We start from the raw sequence: 12,564 nt of genomic DNA, 5'->3' as shown, positions 1-12,564 counted from the left end.
CCCTTAGAAAGAATTCATAGTCTAATTGGGGCAACAGATAAATGATTGCAGTACAGTGTAATAAGTGCAAGAATAGTTAAGCACATTGAGCAGTGATGTAACAAAGGGTACAGGAAGAATTTGCTTGCAAGTTTCATGGGAGACAAGAGTCTTGACCTGGATTCTGAAAGATAAGGAGCTGATACGAGGCCAAGGAAGCTGGGGTGAGGTGTGAGGAGGCTAGAGGATGGTAGATAGACCAGGCAGAAGATTGCACGTGATTCGGTACGATTGCAACGTAGAGAGGGACTGATTGTAGAGGACCTTCTATGCCATGGTAAGTAATTGAGAGAACTGAGTCACTGAAGATTGTTAATTATGCAAATGACATGGTCAGATGTATATTTTATTTTTTTAATTTATTTATTTGTTTATTCTTGGCTGCGTTGGGTCTTCGTTGCTGCACACAGGCTTTTCTCTAGTTGTGGCAAGCGATGGCTACTCTTCGTTGCGGTGCACGGGCTTCTCGTTGCGGTGGCTTCTCTTGTTGTGGAGTACGGGCTCTAGGTGCGCGGGCTTCAGTAGTTGTGGCTTGCAGGCTCTAGAGCACAGGCTCAGTAGTTGTGGCACACGGGCTTAGTTGATCCGTGGCATATGGGATCTTCCCGGACTAGGGCTCGAACCCGTGTCCCCTGCATTGGCAGGCGGATTCTCAACCACTGCGCTACCAGGGAAGCCCCAGATGTTTATTTTAAATAGGTTGTGCTGGCAGCTGTGCACAGTGTGGATTTGAAGGAGGAAACAGGTTAATTCAGTGATCCAGAAAGCAATTATGAATTCTGAAGGTAGTAGTAGTGAGGATGAAAATAAATTCAAGAGTTATCTAGAACTTAGAATCAATAAGTTATACTGGGGTATGAAAGATCGAGAGAGGAGCGAGCCTAGCCCAATTTTTTTGTTGTAAAAAATGAAAAATGGGAAGTCATGTCATTAATTTTTGAAGGAAAATTAGATATGGTAGTGGAGTAGATTAGGTATGGTAGTGGAAAATTAGATATGGTAGTGGAAAATTAGATATGGTAGTGGAGGGATAGGTCACTACAAAAGTTTTGGATTTGTGAGATATCCAGGAAGAGAGAGAATTTGTAGACTTGCATTTTTTGTCAGTATGACAGACTAAATTTTAGGAATTACTTTGCTATGACGCACCTAAGAATGTTAAACAACAAGAATAACTTTTAAAACGTGGCTGAGCTTGCTTAGAGTTTAGCAGCTGTTGAACAATACTGAACTTACTCTTTATCATGAAGGGGAAGTATGGCAACTAGATTTAGATTGGAGTGGCACTCCATAGTTATAAAGGAAGCAGACAATGAAATAATATTATAAAAGGTAGCTTATGTGGTTCCTACTTTTGAGTAAGGTATCACTAAAACACAAGTCTGTCTTTCATGTCAACAAGAATGGTTTATCATAGTTAGGAATGTCCAAAATTAAGAGGTTAATGGAATATAGGTTATTAAAGAAAGAAAAGTTCCGTTGAACATCTGTAGCCCATAGCAGAGCTCTTGGATATTTTAAAGTCAGTTCATGGGACTTCCCTGGTGGCTCAGTGGTTAAGAATCTGCCTGCCAGTGCAGGGTACATGGGTTCAATCCCTGGTCCGGGAAGATCCCACATGCCGCGGAGCAACTAAGCCCATGCACCACAACTAAACCTATGCTCTAGAGCCCGCGAGCCACAACTACTGAGCCTGAGTGCCACAACTACTGAAGCCCGCACACCTAGAGCCCTTGCTCCACAACAAGAGAAGCCACCGCAATGAGAAGACTCTGCACCGCAACGAAGAGTAAACCCAGCTCGCCACAACTAGAGAAAGCCCGTGCACAGCAATGAAGACCCAATGCAGGCAAAAATAATTAATTAAAAAAAAATAAAGTCAGCTCATATAGTGTTTTAGCTAACCAAAGTATGAAGAATACAAAACGTAACTTATATTTTTAGTATCTCTCCTTTCATGAGGTAAGAAAATACTATAGTCATCTAGGACACCCCAAAGAAAGTTTGGATGTAAAAGTCCTCTTAACAGTTTTATTATTCTGAATTTAAGCCTTGAGTTTAGGAAATGAACAACAGCAACAACAAAAAAAACCTGTCGGAGAATATTGGTTATTAAATATAGGCTTAAGTCAAAGATACCAAAATACATAAAACATCTTGCTTTAGAGTAACAATATGCACAACAGGAAACTTTCAGAAGTGAGGAACTTTTGCTAAGACTGATTCAAGAGAATGATAAAGGCACAAAAACTATATTTAAAGATCAATCTTATTCTGTACTACCAATTTTCTCTTTAAAAATGACTGGGGCTTCCCTGGTGGCGCAGTGGTTGAGAGTCCGCCTGCCGATGCAGGGAACACGGGTTCGTGCCCCGGTCCGGGAAGATCCCACATGATCCCACATGCCACGGAGCGGCTGGCCCCGTGAGCCATGGCCGCTGGGCCTGCGTGTCCGGAGCCTGTGCTCCGCAACGGGAGAGGCCACAACAGTGAGAGGCCTGCATACCCGCCCCCCCCGCAAAAAAAAAAAAAAAGAATTATAAGCCTTTTTTGCCTACTAATCTTAGTATTTCTTCATAAGGTTCACATTTCACTTCATTGCAGATTTTAGTCTCAACAGTTTATTTCATTGCAGCAAATGTGATCCATTTAACACATTCAGAGAGATGGCAACACACTGAGATCTTCTACCATGCCTTAATGGTTCAGATTGTTTTTTGGGTTACCATAGCTTATTAAAGAAGTGTCCATTGCTTGATGAAGATGATATAGTCGGGTTCTGTTTTGATATAATCTAACATTCCAAGCAATGTGACTTAAAGGAATAATTTTAGTAGAAGTTTCCTCATAGTTTGTCTTCCTCCCAAAGTGCACACATCATAAAAACATTTAACCTTTAAAATTAAGATGTGTAAGTTATGTTCCTATATTTTAATTAAAAACAGTGTGGCAGTTATAATTTGATTCCAATTTTGTTTTGAAAATTTGTGTGTATATATAGTGCATATATATATATACATATACTATTAACAATGGTTAATTATATCTTTTTGTAATGTTTATTTTTTGGCAATGAATATATATTCCAATTAGAAAAATAGATTAACAAAATAAAACAGTGGGGCTTCCCTGGTGACGCAGTGGTTAAGAATCCGCCTGCCAATGCAGGGGACACGGGTTTGAGCCCTGGTCCGGGAAGACCCCACATGCCGCGGAGCAACTAAGCCCATGCGACACAACTACTGAGCCTGCGCTCTAGAGCCCGCGTGCCACAACTACTGAAGCCTGCGCGCCTAGAGCCCGTGCTCTGAAACAAAGAGAAGCCACCGCAATGAGAAGCCTGTGTACCGCAACGAAGAGTAACCCTTGCTAGCTGCAATTAGAGAAAGCCCGTGCGCAGCAACGAAGACCCAGCGCAGCCAAAAATAAATAAATAAAATAAATAAATTTATTTTAAAAATAAATTAAAAAAATAAAACAGTGCACACACAGGTAGTGCGTATTTTATCATCCTGCTAGGGTTGGCCTCTTCCTGCTCTGTATTCTTTGATGAAATTAGCTGGGTGGGTTTCAGTAGTGAGCGGACGTAGACTGGTTATCTTAATCTTTGTTTTTAGACTAAAGCATGTTGGTATCTGGAGCCTCCTTCATCCTTACTCTCCAGAAAGTGTGTTCACTTATTGTTAGCATTTGAGCACTGGGGACAGACATGGAGACAAATATGTTGCTACTGTATGAAATTTTAAGTGATGAGGTAATGGAGGAAAAAAATGTGTTGTATAATCATAACTGAGAGAATGGGGCCAACACACAAAGAAAGTCTTCTAAAAACATTAGTTACATGAAAATCCCTTCTGTTCTGCTGAGCATGTAATGATTGGGAAAGGCAAATGTGAGCCCAACTTTTAGAGCAAAGATTGAGGGGTATGAAAAATTGTTTTGCAAAATAGAATGAGAATTTGAAGTTCCTAGAACTAATCCAGGAAGGAACTTGGGAAAGAGGAGAGATCAGAGGGACAGATAAGGAAAGAGGTGGCAAGAGGGGGTGAGGCTGGGATCTGGGGGACAATGGGGAAACAGTAGCCAGGGAAAAAAATTCCTGGTCGTGGAGTGACCAAAAGACGGACAAGATTGTCTGTGTGCAATTTGAATTTTTTTTTCCGTTTTGACAACATGATTCATTCTTTTGTCCCTCACATATTTTTGGTAATATCTACTATGTCTTGAAAGAGTATGAATGTTTTTGTTTTATTTTACTTTGGATATTTTATATCAGGAGTGAATTTCTATCAGGATCAAAGCAATATCCTTATTACAGAGCACATGTTAGATGCCAAGATGATCCACAAACTCTACCAATTCACTGGAAGAAGGAGTTTGGAGCCAGAAATGAATATGAGAATGTAAGCCTCCTAGGAATTCGCAGAAATCTTGGGGGTTGGGGTGGGGATCTAATATCCCATGCAATGTGGAAAACTTTAGGTGACATCTAGGTTACACTATGCAAAACCCCTGTCCAGCGTTTCTTTATATTTGTCAAACTCAGGATCAGCCTTGTGCATTGCATTTTCTCATTACGTACAAGGTGTGATTTAAATTAGCTCCTAGACCTAGCTTACCTGGACTTTGTCTTCTCTCCTCTCTGACCAAAAAACCTTACCTGCAACTCTATTCACTCTTTGAGCCTAGAGAGCACAAGTGAGGCATTATTTCAGCAAAGTCCTACCTACTTTACAGGATTGTTCTAAAGATTTTAAAAGATGTTAAAATACTTAGAACATTTAAAAATGCTATACCAATATAAACATTCATTACTGTGTTAGTGTTTTTATTTCTAATAATAACAATGATAGTAAACATTAAATGGTACCTATAATTATATAGCAGGTACACTGTGAATTTTCTCATTTAGTACTCATGACATTTCTATGAGTGTCTCTATGAGACAGGAGGTATTATCTTCATTCCCATTTTAGAAATGACAATATATACCCAGAGACAAGGATTGAACACAGATTTATCTGACTCCAAACCTATCCTTTTAATGGGTTAAATATCATTTTAATGGATTGACTTACAGATTAATTAACTGGTGTTTTAGAGAATAAATCAGTGAGAAAGACAAACAACTCTATAGAAAACTGAGCAATGGTTAAAGATAGACAAGTGGCTTTTAAATACATGAAAGGAGCAATAACTTTACTTAATAACTAAAACCATAATTAGATACCAAAGCACTTATGTGATTACCAAAGATGATAAGGCTTAATAACACAATTGGGGAGGTTATATATTATAGTAAAACAGGCAGAAAAGCAGAAAAGGTGAAGACAACAAATCAGCTTGATGGATCTTGTGAGAAAGAGGGAGGTAGAGTCGTTCGATGCCCTGTCAGGTTCTGTTCAACATATATGTTAATATTCACAGAAAAAAAGAGAGTTCCTTCACCCCAGGAGCTCATAGTCTAGTGGGGGACACAGAGGAGTAAGTGGAAGTTTATGATACAGACTGTAAAGGGCTATAATGTGAATAAGTTCACAAGGTAAGTCCGAGGAGAAAGAATAGAGAATGAGATTCCCACAGCTTTTAATTTCCCCACATAGCATTTTAAAATTACAGTGTGGGAAAGGATTGAGCAACAGTAAAGCTCCCAGGCCAGCCCATTGAAAGGTGCCCTAATAGTTGTAGTGAAAGTGAAGAGAGGCTTCTGGTGGGTACCATAAAACATCTGCTATAATGAACTGAAGTTAAGGTGCTGCCTAAGAGGAAAACTGAGCAAGGGTGCCTGGTCACAGGTGTGGAAGGAATCAGAAGCTGAAGTAAAAACGTTATCATACTTTTGCATCTCCTGTACCCTCTGCCTGGAATGACCTTCCCCATCTTCTGTGCCACCTCTGCCTCATTTTTTATTCATGTCTCTCATCCTCCAGAACTGTGTGTGTGTACGTGGTTTCCATCAGTGTCTCTTCATCTTTTTTTTTTTTTTTTGCCTTTTTCTATCCCCAACTAATTTGTTTAATTGACTAGAGAGTTTTAGATTCCCTTTTGAATTAATTTGGTTACATATTATTCTCAGGACGTTAACCCAGTTTTAAAATTAAAGTTGTTGCTATAGGAATTTAATTGTATTTATATACTTCCTTGATGGGCAAAAGTTTTGCTATTGTCATATAATGTGAAGCTTTCCTGACAAAAATGTGTGTGTGTGTGTGTGTGTGTGTTGTATTTTCCCTCTGGGTTTCCAGCCATGCTTCCCAGTTTAAAAAGAAAAAAATGCAACTATTCTTAGAAGCCAAGTGAAACGCAGCAGAACCATATTTCCCCTTCAACAGTAGCAAAACAGAAGAATCTCCACAAGTCTTGAGATTTGACTCTGAATCTTGTATAGTTTTCTTTCATTCACTCTCAGAAAGTACCTACTAACCACTTTCCTTCCTCTTGAAAAATAAGTAAGCACTTTTATAATTTGGACTTTAGTATCAGCATTATGTCTGTGAAACAGCTCTCTGGGAGAACCTTAAAAAGGATGTGAAAGCAAAAGAGCTGTCTCTAAGTTAAATTTACATTTTATTATAATTTAGAAATTTTCTGTTCATGTTTTTCGTACCCAGCTGAATTTTGATATTTTAAGGGCTTGGATCATGTCTCAGATACTTTTGTATTCCATTCCTGCACTCAGCACCCTGTCCAACACATGCTAAGTAGTCAGGAAAAAGTTGTAGAATGTATGAACAAGCTGTGGCTTCTGTAGCCTCTCTCTTTTTTTTTTTTTTTTTTAATCAGCAAATGATTAGTGCACGCCTGTGTGGAAGGAGGTTATAAACAGAACTCATGCATTGTGCAGTTAGTGAATGATCAACAGATGCTCAACAATACCATAACATTGTAAATAAATATTTTTTACAGTAGCAGCTGCTTCTGAAAAAAGAACTAGACATAAAAACAAGCTAGGCATGAGGCCAGAGAATGCAGAAAAGTAAGATCATTTGTGCCCAGCTCTTAATTTATAAAAATGACTGAGTAAAAACACGGAGAGGTCAATGCCATTGTAAGAAAAGTTGCCCTAGAAATGAAAGGCATGTCATGCCATTCAGGACCACAGGGGATGCACCAGTGTCGGAGGCAGAGAGGAGGGAAGGAAAAGCACAGACCACAGCCTTTGTTATGTTTTCTGTGGGAAAGACAAGGCAGGGAAAGGAAAATATTTTAGGATTGGTTGAGTAATTCCAGTGGGCTTTGGGGGATAGGTCTGTCTCTGTTGTCTGGTATCTGGCCCTGGGTTGATTTAGGACAGGGGAAATATTGGCTATGTGTGTGAGCTCTAGATAAAGGAGGTGGTTGGGGGTATGGGCTTGGAATTGGTTGGTTTGTATAGGAAAAGTGGGCTCATCAGCCAACTGTCTCAGGAATTAGCTAGCCTTGAAGGGCAGTCCCTTCCCCAGCCAACAAGGCCCCCAGAGATGTCAAAACATCATAAAACATAGACAATAAAAAATATGGTTAATACATAAGACCCTAGAGCTTAAAAGAAATGTTATGACAAAGAAGCATATGAATAAGAAATTTTAACCTATACCCATTAATGTGATATTGCTTTAGGTATTGTATTAAGTCTGTATATTAACTTGAAAAGCATTGTCCTCTTCACTATAGTTAGTCTTCTTGTACTTGAGTATTTCTCTATCTGTTTTAGGGTTCCTTTATTTCTCTTAATAAGTTTTATCATTTTTCTCTGAGTAGCTTTTATTACCTAAATTAGATTATCCCCAATATGCCTCTCTTACTATTATAAATGGGATTTTAAAAATCGTGTTTTCTTACTCATATCACTCATATATTGAAATGAAATTATTTTTTGTGGCTTTATGTATTGTAATATCTTGCAATTTTGCCGATTTAACTTATTATCTCTAGTAGATCTTTAGTTTTTAGTGTTTTTTTTTTTTTTTTTTTTTTTTTTTTTTTGCGGTACGCGGGCCCCTCACTACTGTGACCTCTCCCATTGTGGAGCACAGGCTCTGGACGCGCAGGCTCAGTGGCCATGGCTCACGGGCCCAGCCTCTCCGCGGCATGTGGGATCCGGGGCACGAACCCGTGTCCCCCGTATCAGCAGGCGGACTCTCAACCACTGCGCCACCAGGGAAGCCCTGTTTTGTTTTTTAATAGCTACCATGCTGATTTTTTTTCTCTGTTCTCAACTTTGAGCATATTGATAGCTATTTAAATTCAGTGTTTGTTACAAGGCAGTGTGAGTGAAGGTTTCCTTTTGTTCTGATTTCTGTCCAGTGGCATGGTAAGTGATTCTTTCTTTAAAATCTGTAACTGGAGGGCAGACCGATATGCATGGGTCCCAGCCTCTTTCCCAGTTTCTAGCAACTTTTTACTTAGAATACTTCAGCTCTGTTGAAGTTGCATCTCTCCCTTACTCCTATTGCCTGCTTCTCTATTAGTCCCAGCTAATCTAGTATATGAGGAATTGTGGTTTCTAAAAAATGCTGCCCTAGTAAGATTTTCCCTGCTTCCTACTCTAACTCTAAATCACACACAACAAAACAAAAAATCCCAGCTACAGATATGATTTTTTTTCCTTTTCTTGAAGGGGGGTAGGGGTGGAGAGTGGTGACTTTTGAGAGAGAGAAACTGGACAAGAAGCAAGAAAACTGCTCCTTCTAGTGGAAAGAAAGGGATATTTTTGCGAAAGGACTTAAGATTAGCTTATCCAAATCTTTCCTGGCCTATCTCAATATTTTACTAAGATTAAAAAAAAAGAAAAAAACAGCCCTACACTTAAAAAGAAACTAAGATGTGAATAAAGAAAGAAATAGCACTTTCTATTGTCCACCAGCCCTCCTGCTTCTGGTCTAAATATTCTTCCCCGAAGCAGATGGATGGGACTGATGGCTGATATTGAATTAATGGCGCTTCCTGAACCATGACTCAACCATGCAGTGGCTCTGCCACGTTTATGGCCAGGGCGCCTCCTCCTCATTCCCAAACTCTGACCATCACTCATTCTTCTCTCTCAAGGCTGTTGCAGCACATTAGGGGCTTATTTGTCATTGATTTATTTCTTCCTGTGACTTAGAGGCTTGGGGAATTCAATAACTTTTTATTTAGCTTTTTTGTCTTACCTAATACATTAAAAAAATCAAAGTATTCTTCTGACCAGATCAGGGTCTAACCACTAGCGACTATCTCTGACTAGGTGTACATTTTAACCCAACTATACTCAACATCTCACGTAAACACAATCAGTATGACCTCTATCTTTTTCTAAGGTAAGGTGATCCTGACAATATTCTCTGAAAATTTTACACTCACTGACTGACCCGTATTTTTGTTTTTCCTCATTCCCAGTTTTCAAGGTAAAAGAAATGCAAACAGAAAAATTTAAACAATCTCCTTTGGAGACATTGCCCAGTTTCCTGTTAGGCAGAGAACCAAGTTTTCTGAGTTGGTAGACAGGTGATGCAGAGGTTTGAAGTTTTAGTTTTGGGGTTCCCCTTCTCTCTCTTCACATCAATTCATTCTTATATTTTTGTCACCTAAAATGATTTTAAAACCTCATTTTCTGTACTTTATATCTCTTACAATGTTATCTAAAAACATTGATATTATGACATTAATTTTGCTTTTATACATGTGCATCTTCACTTACTTCCTAGTGTTTGCTTTCACACTTCATTGCTCCTACTGTGAAGATAGGTACATTAGTCTGTTGTAGCTTAATGATGTAAGTCTTTATTCATAGTCGTAATTCTTTGTTCATATAGTGCCTTACAATTTGCAAAGAGATTTCACACAAATCATTATTATTCATTTACTCATATATTAAAAAATATTTCAGTGTCTACTATATACCAGGCACTGTGCTGGGCCCTGGGAATATAAAGACCAAAGAGACACAGCTCCTGATCTCCAGGAGCTCACAGGCTCAACAGGGAGGCACATAAGGCAATAGACAGGATACTATACTCAAAAGTAAACTTCTGATCATGGTTTGGATTTTAAATAGATCTCTTTAAAACTGGGAAGTGAATATATTGACTAATGGACACTGGCATTTTTTTCCATTTGACAGTTTTATTGTGTGTGTATGTGTGTGCGTGTGCATAAAAACTGAATAAATTAGCATTTTGGCTTATAGATTAGTCTCTTAAGAGCACAGCCAAAACTTAACCTCTACTAGGTAACAGGACAAATGTAAGGACCTGATCCTTGAACTTGAAGCCTGTAATCCATGACCCTTGGTGATCCCACCAAGGCTCACACAAACAGGGGAGCCCAGTCTGGTCAGTCCCCTATTCCTGCTTTACTTCTCAACATTGGCCAATAATGCCAAATATACAAAGGATTCCTGTAAAAGGTAAAACTTTTTTTCTCCTTTGCTGGCATCTGTGTTGTAACTCACACATAAGGATCTAAGCCTTTTCCCGTGCTGCTTTGTAACTCTGGCATCATTCAAAGTGGAAATGGATTCTGATGGCGTAAGTGTTATTTCCTGGGCAATAAACATCTTAAATAGAGAAGTGAGTCAGCAGAGCACATGAAACTGATGAACCAAGATTAGTCACATGGGTAGTAGAGCTGCTTAATCTGAATATAACTTTCTCTTCAGATCATTTCCCTTGAAATTGGGTGGAAATCCCCAAAACTCTTGCTCAATTTGGCAGCTGCAAGGGTGAGCTAAGGCAGTAGTACTCTGGCAATACTGCAGTGGTAGCTGTAGCTATTTGAATAATCACAGTAGTTAATCCATTTTAATTTGACCTTTCCTTTATGTGCTTTAAAATGTATGAATTATTAGGAATATTGTAATATCCAACTATAAGGAAAGATGATTAAGAAAAGGACTCAGAACCGTAGCAAAAACTAAATGCTGTTTCATTCTAATTTGGGGATGCTTCAGAATGAAGCAGTCCTGTGTTCTCAAAAAAAAAAAGGAGGGCATCGTGGGATGCAGTGTGACTGTTTTGGTAGGACTAGTTAGTAATCTGATTACCTATCTCAAGGTCTCAAAATCTATATCTGAAAGTTACCTCATTTCTTTTCCTCATTGCAATGAAAAGTAACCTTTAATTTCAAACCTGAATTTTTACACTGGGGACACAGAAATCTTATTTCTCAAGTTCTAAGATAATTGATTCTACGTGTAGTTTGATGCCTGGTGGGGCAGAACTTTAAGATTATGCTGCTTTTTGACTTGAAGTGGAGGCAGTCAATCACTTACAGCAGAAATTACCCAAAGGAATCACTTGATTGGCTTTTCCTGACTGTGGAATTGTGACTCCTTTCTCCATTGCCCAAGGGAGAGCGTATATCTTCCCTCCCCTCTTCCAGTTTCCTTAGTGTGCATGGCTCTGAGTGAGAGGTGGAAAACTTATATGAAGAACTCAGGGAACCTCTTGAAAGGATACATCTCTAAGAGTCCAATCTTTGCCCTAACGTTCAAGGTTAGGGAGTGTAGTAGGAGGGAAACTCCATGGCTGACTTGAAGACTTCATGACAGGTAATGCCAGGAGTTCCAGTTCCCTGCTATAAAATAACCAGGATGGCTGGAGATGGAACGAGTGAGCTGGCCTTGGTGCTGGTGGCATGAGGAGGTGAAGGGCACAGTGCTGGAAACGGACCTCATCCAGCTTTTATGGGGCAGACTTGCCTCCTGGGAAGTAGCTGCATCAAAAGAGCTGTCATCTTGAGAACATTTAACTGAACTTCACACTGAGGCATGAGCTTGACTTCTCTCGAGGAACTCCAGTCTAGACTGTAGCAGCAAATGGAAAGTCCCTAAGACTTTCCTCAGGGCATCTGTGCAACTAGCTCCCAGAGTGACCCTTCCAGAAACAGCTGATCTGGTGGCGACAGAGGCATCCTTCAGCTACTAGTGTCAAGAGAGCTTGAGTCTCTCTTTCCCTCTCTTTGTGCACTATCCTTGCACAGAGTTCATGAACCCTTAAGGGGAAGCAGAAGGCCTTGAGGAGACTGAACTAGACTTGCACTTGGGAGGCTGAGAATTGCATTTTAGGGGGAGGGCATTGTGCACTCCAGCTGTGCAGTTGGATACCACAGTTAAAGAAGTAATGGTTTACACATATAAGTACAAATAAACATTTTAAATAAGGCTTAATTCTCCATGTGAAAAATAAGGGAAGATGTCCCCCCTCCCTTTTCTTAGAGCATTTACTTTAGAAAACTTGTAAGTTTTTTCTGTCTCTCTGAAATATATGTAAACACTTTTAAAAGTTAAATAAGCCTTTTGTTAGATTTATGACCCAGGAGTGTCTCTCTCAAGGGCTTGGGGGCCATCCCTTTGAAACATCCAAGGAAGATGTTTCCCTATCTCATTCTCTGTGGGCGGTAAGAGCCAAACTTCTGTGGGCACCTGAACTAAATACCTCCTGTCATAGAGATAGAAATTTAATTAATACAGATGGTCACCCCAATTACCAGGTGAACTGAAGACGAGCTATGTGTAATAAATGGTGTTATCATGTCTTCTTACTCAAAAACTTGTTATTGCTTGTC

Source organism: Grampus griseus (assembly GCF_964374135.1).
Source record: "Grampus griseus genome assembly, chromosome: 8".
In the NCBI taxonomy this organism is placed as follows: Eukaryota; Metazoa; Chordata; class Mammalia; order Artiodactyla; family Delphinidae; genus Grampus; species Grampus griseus.
This window is presented reverse-complemented; position numbering follows the sequence as displayed.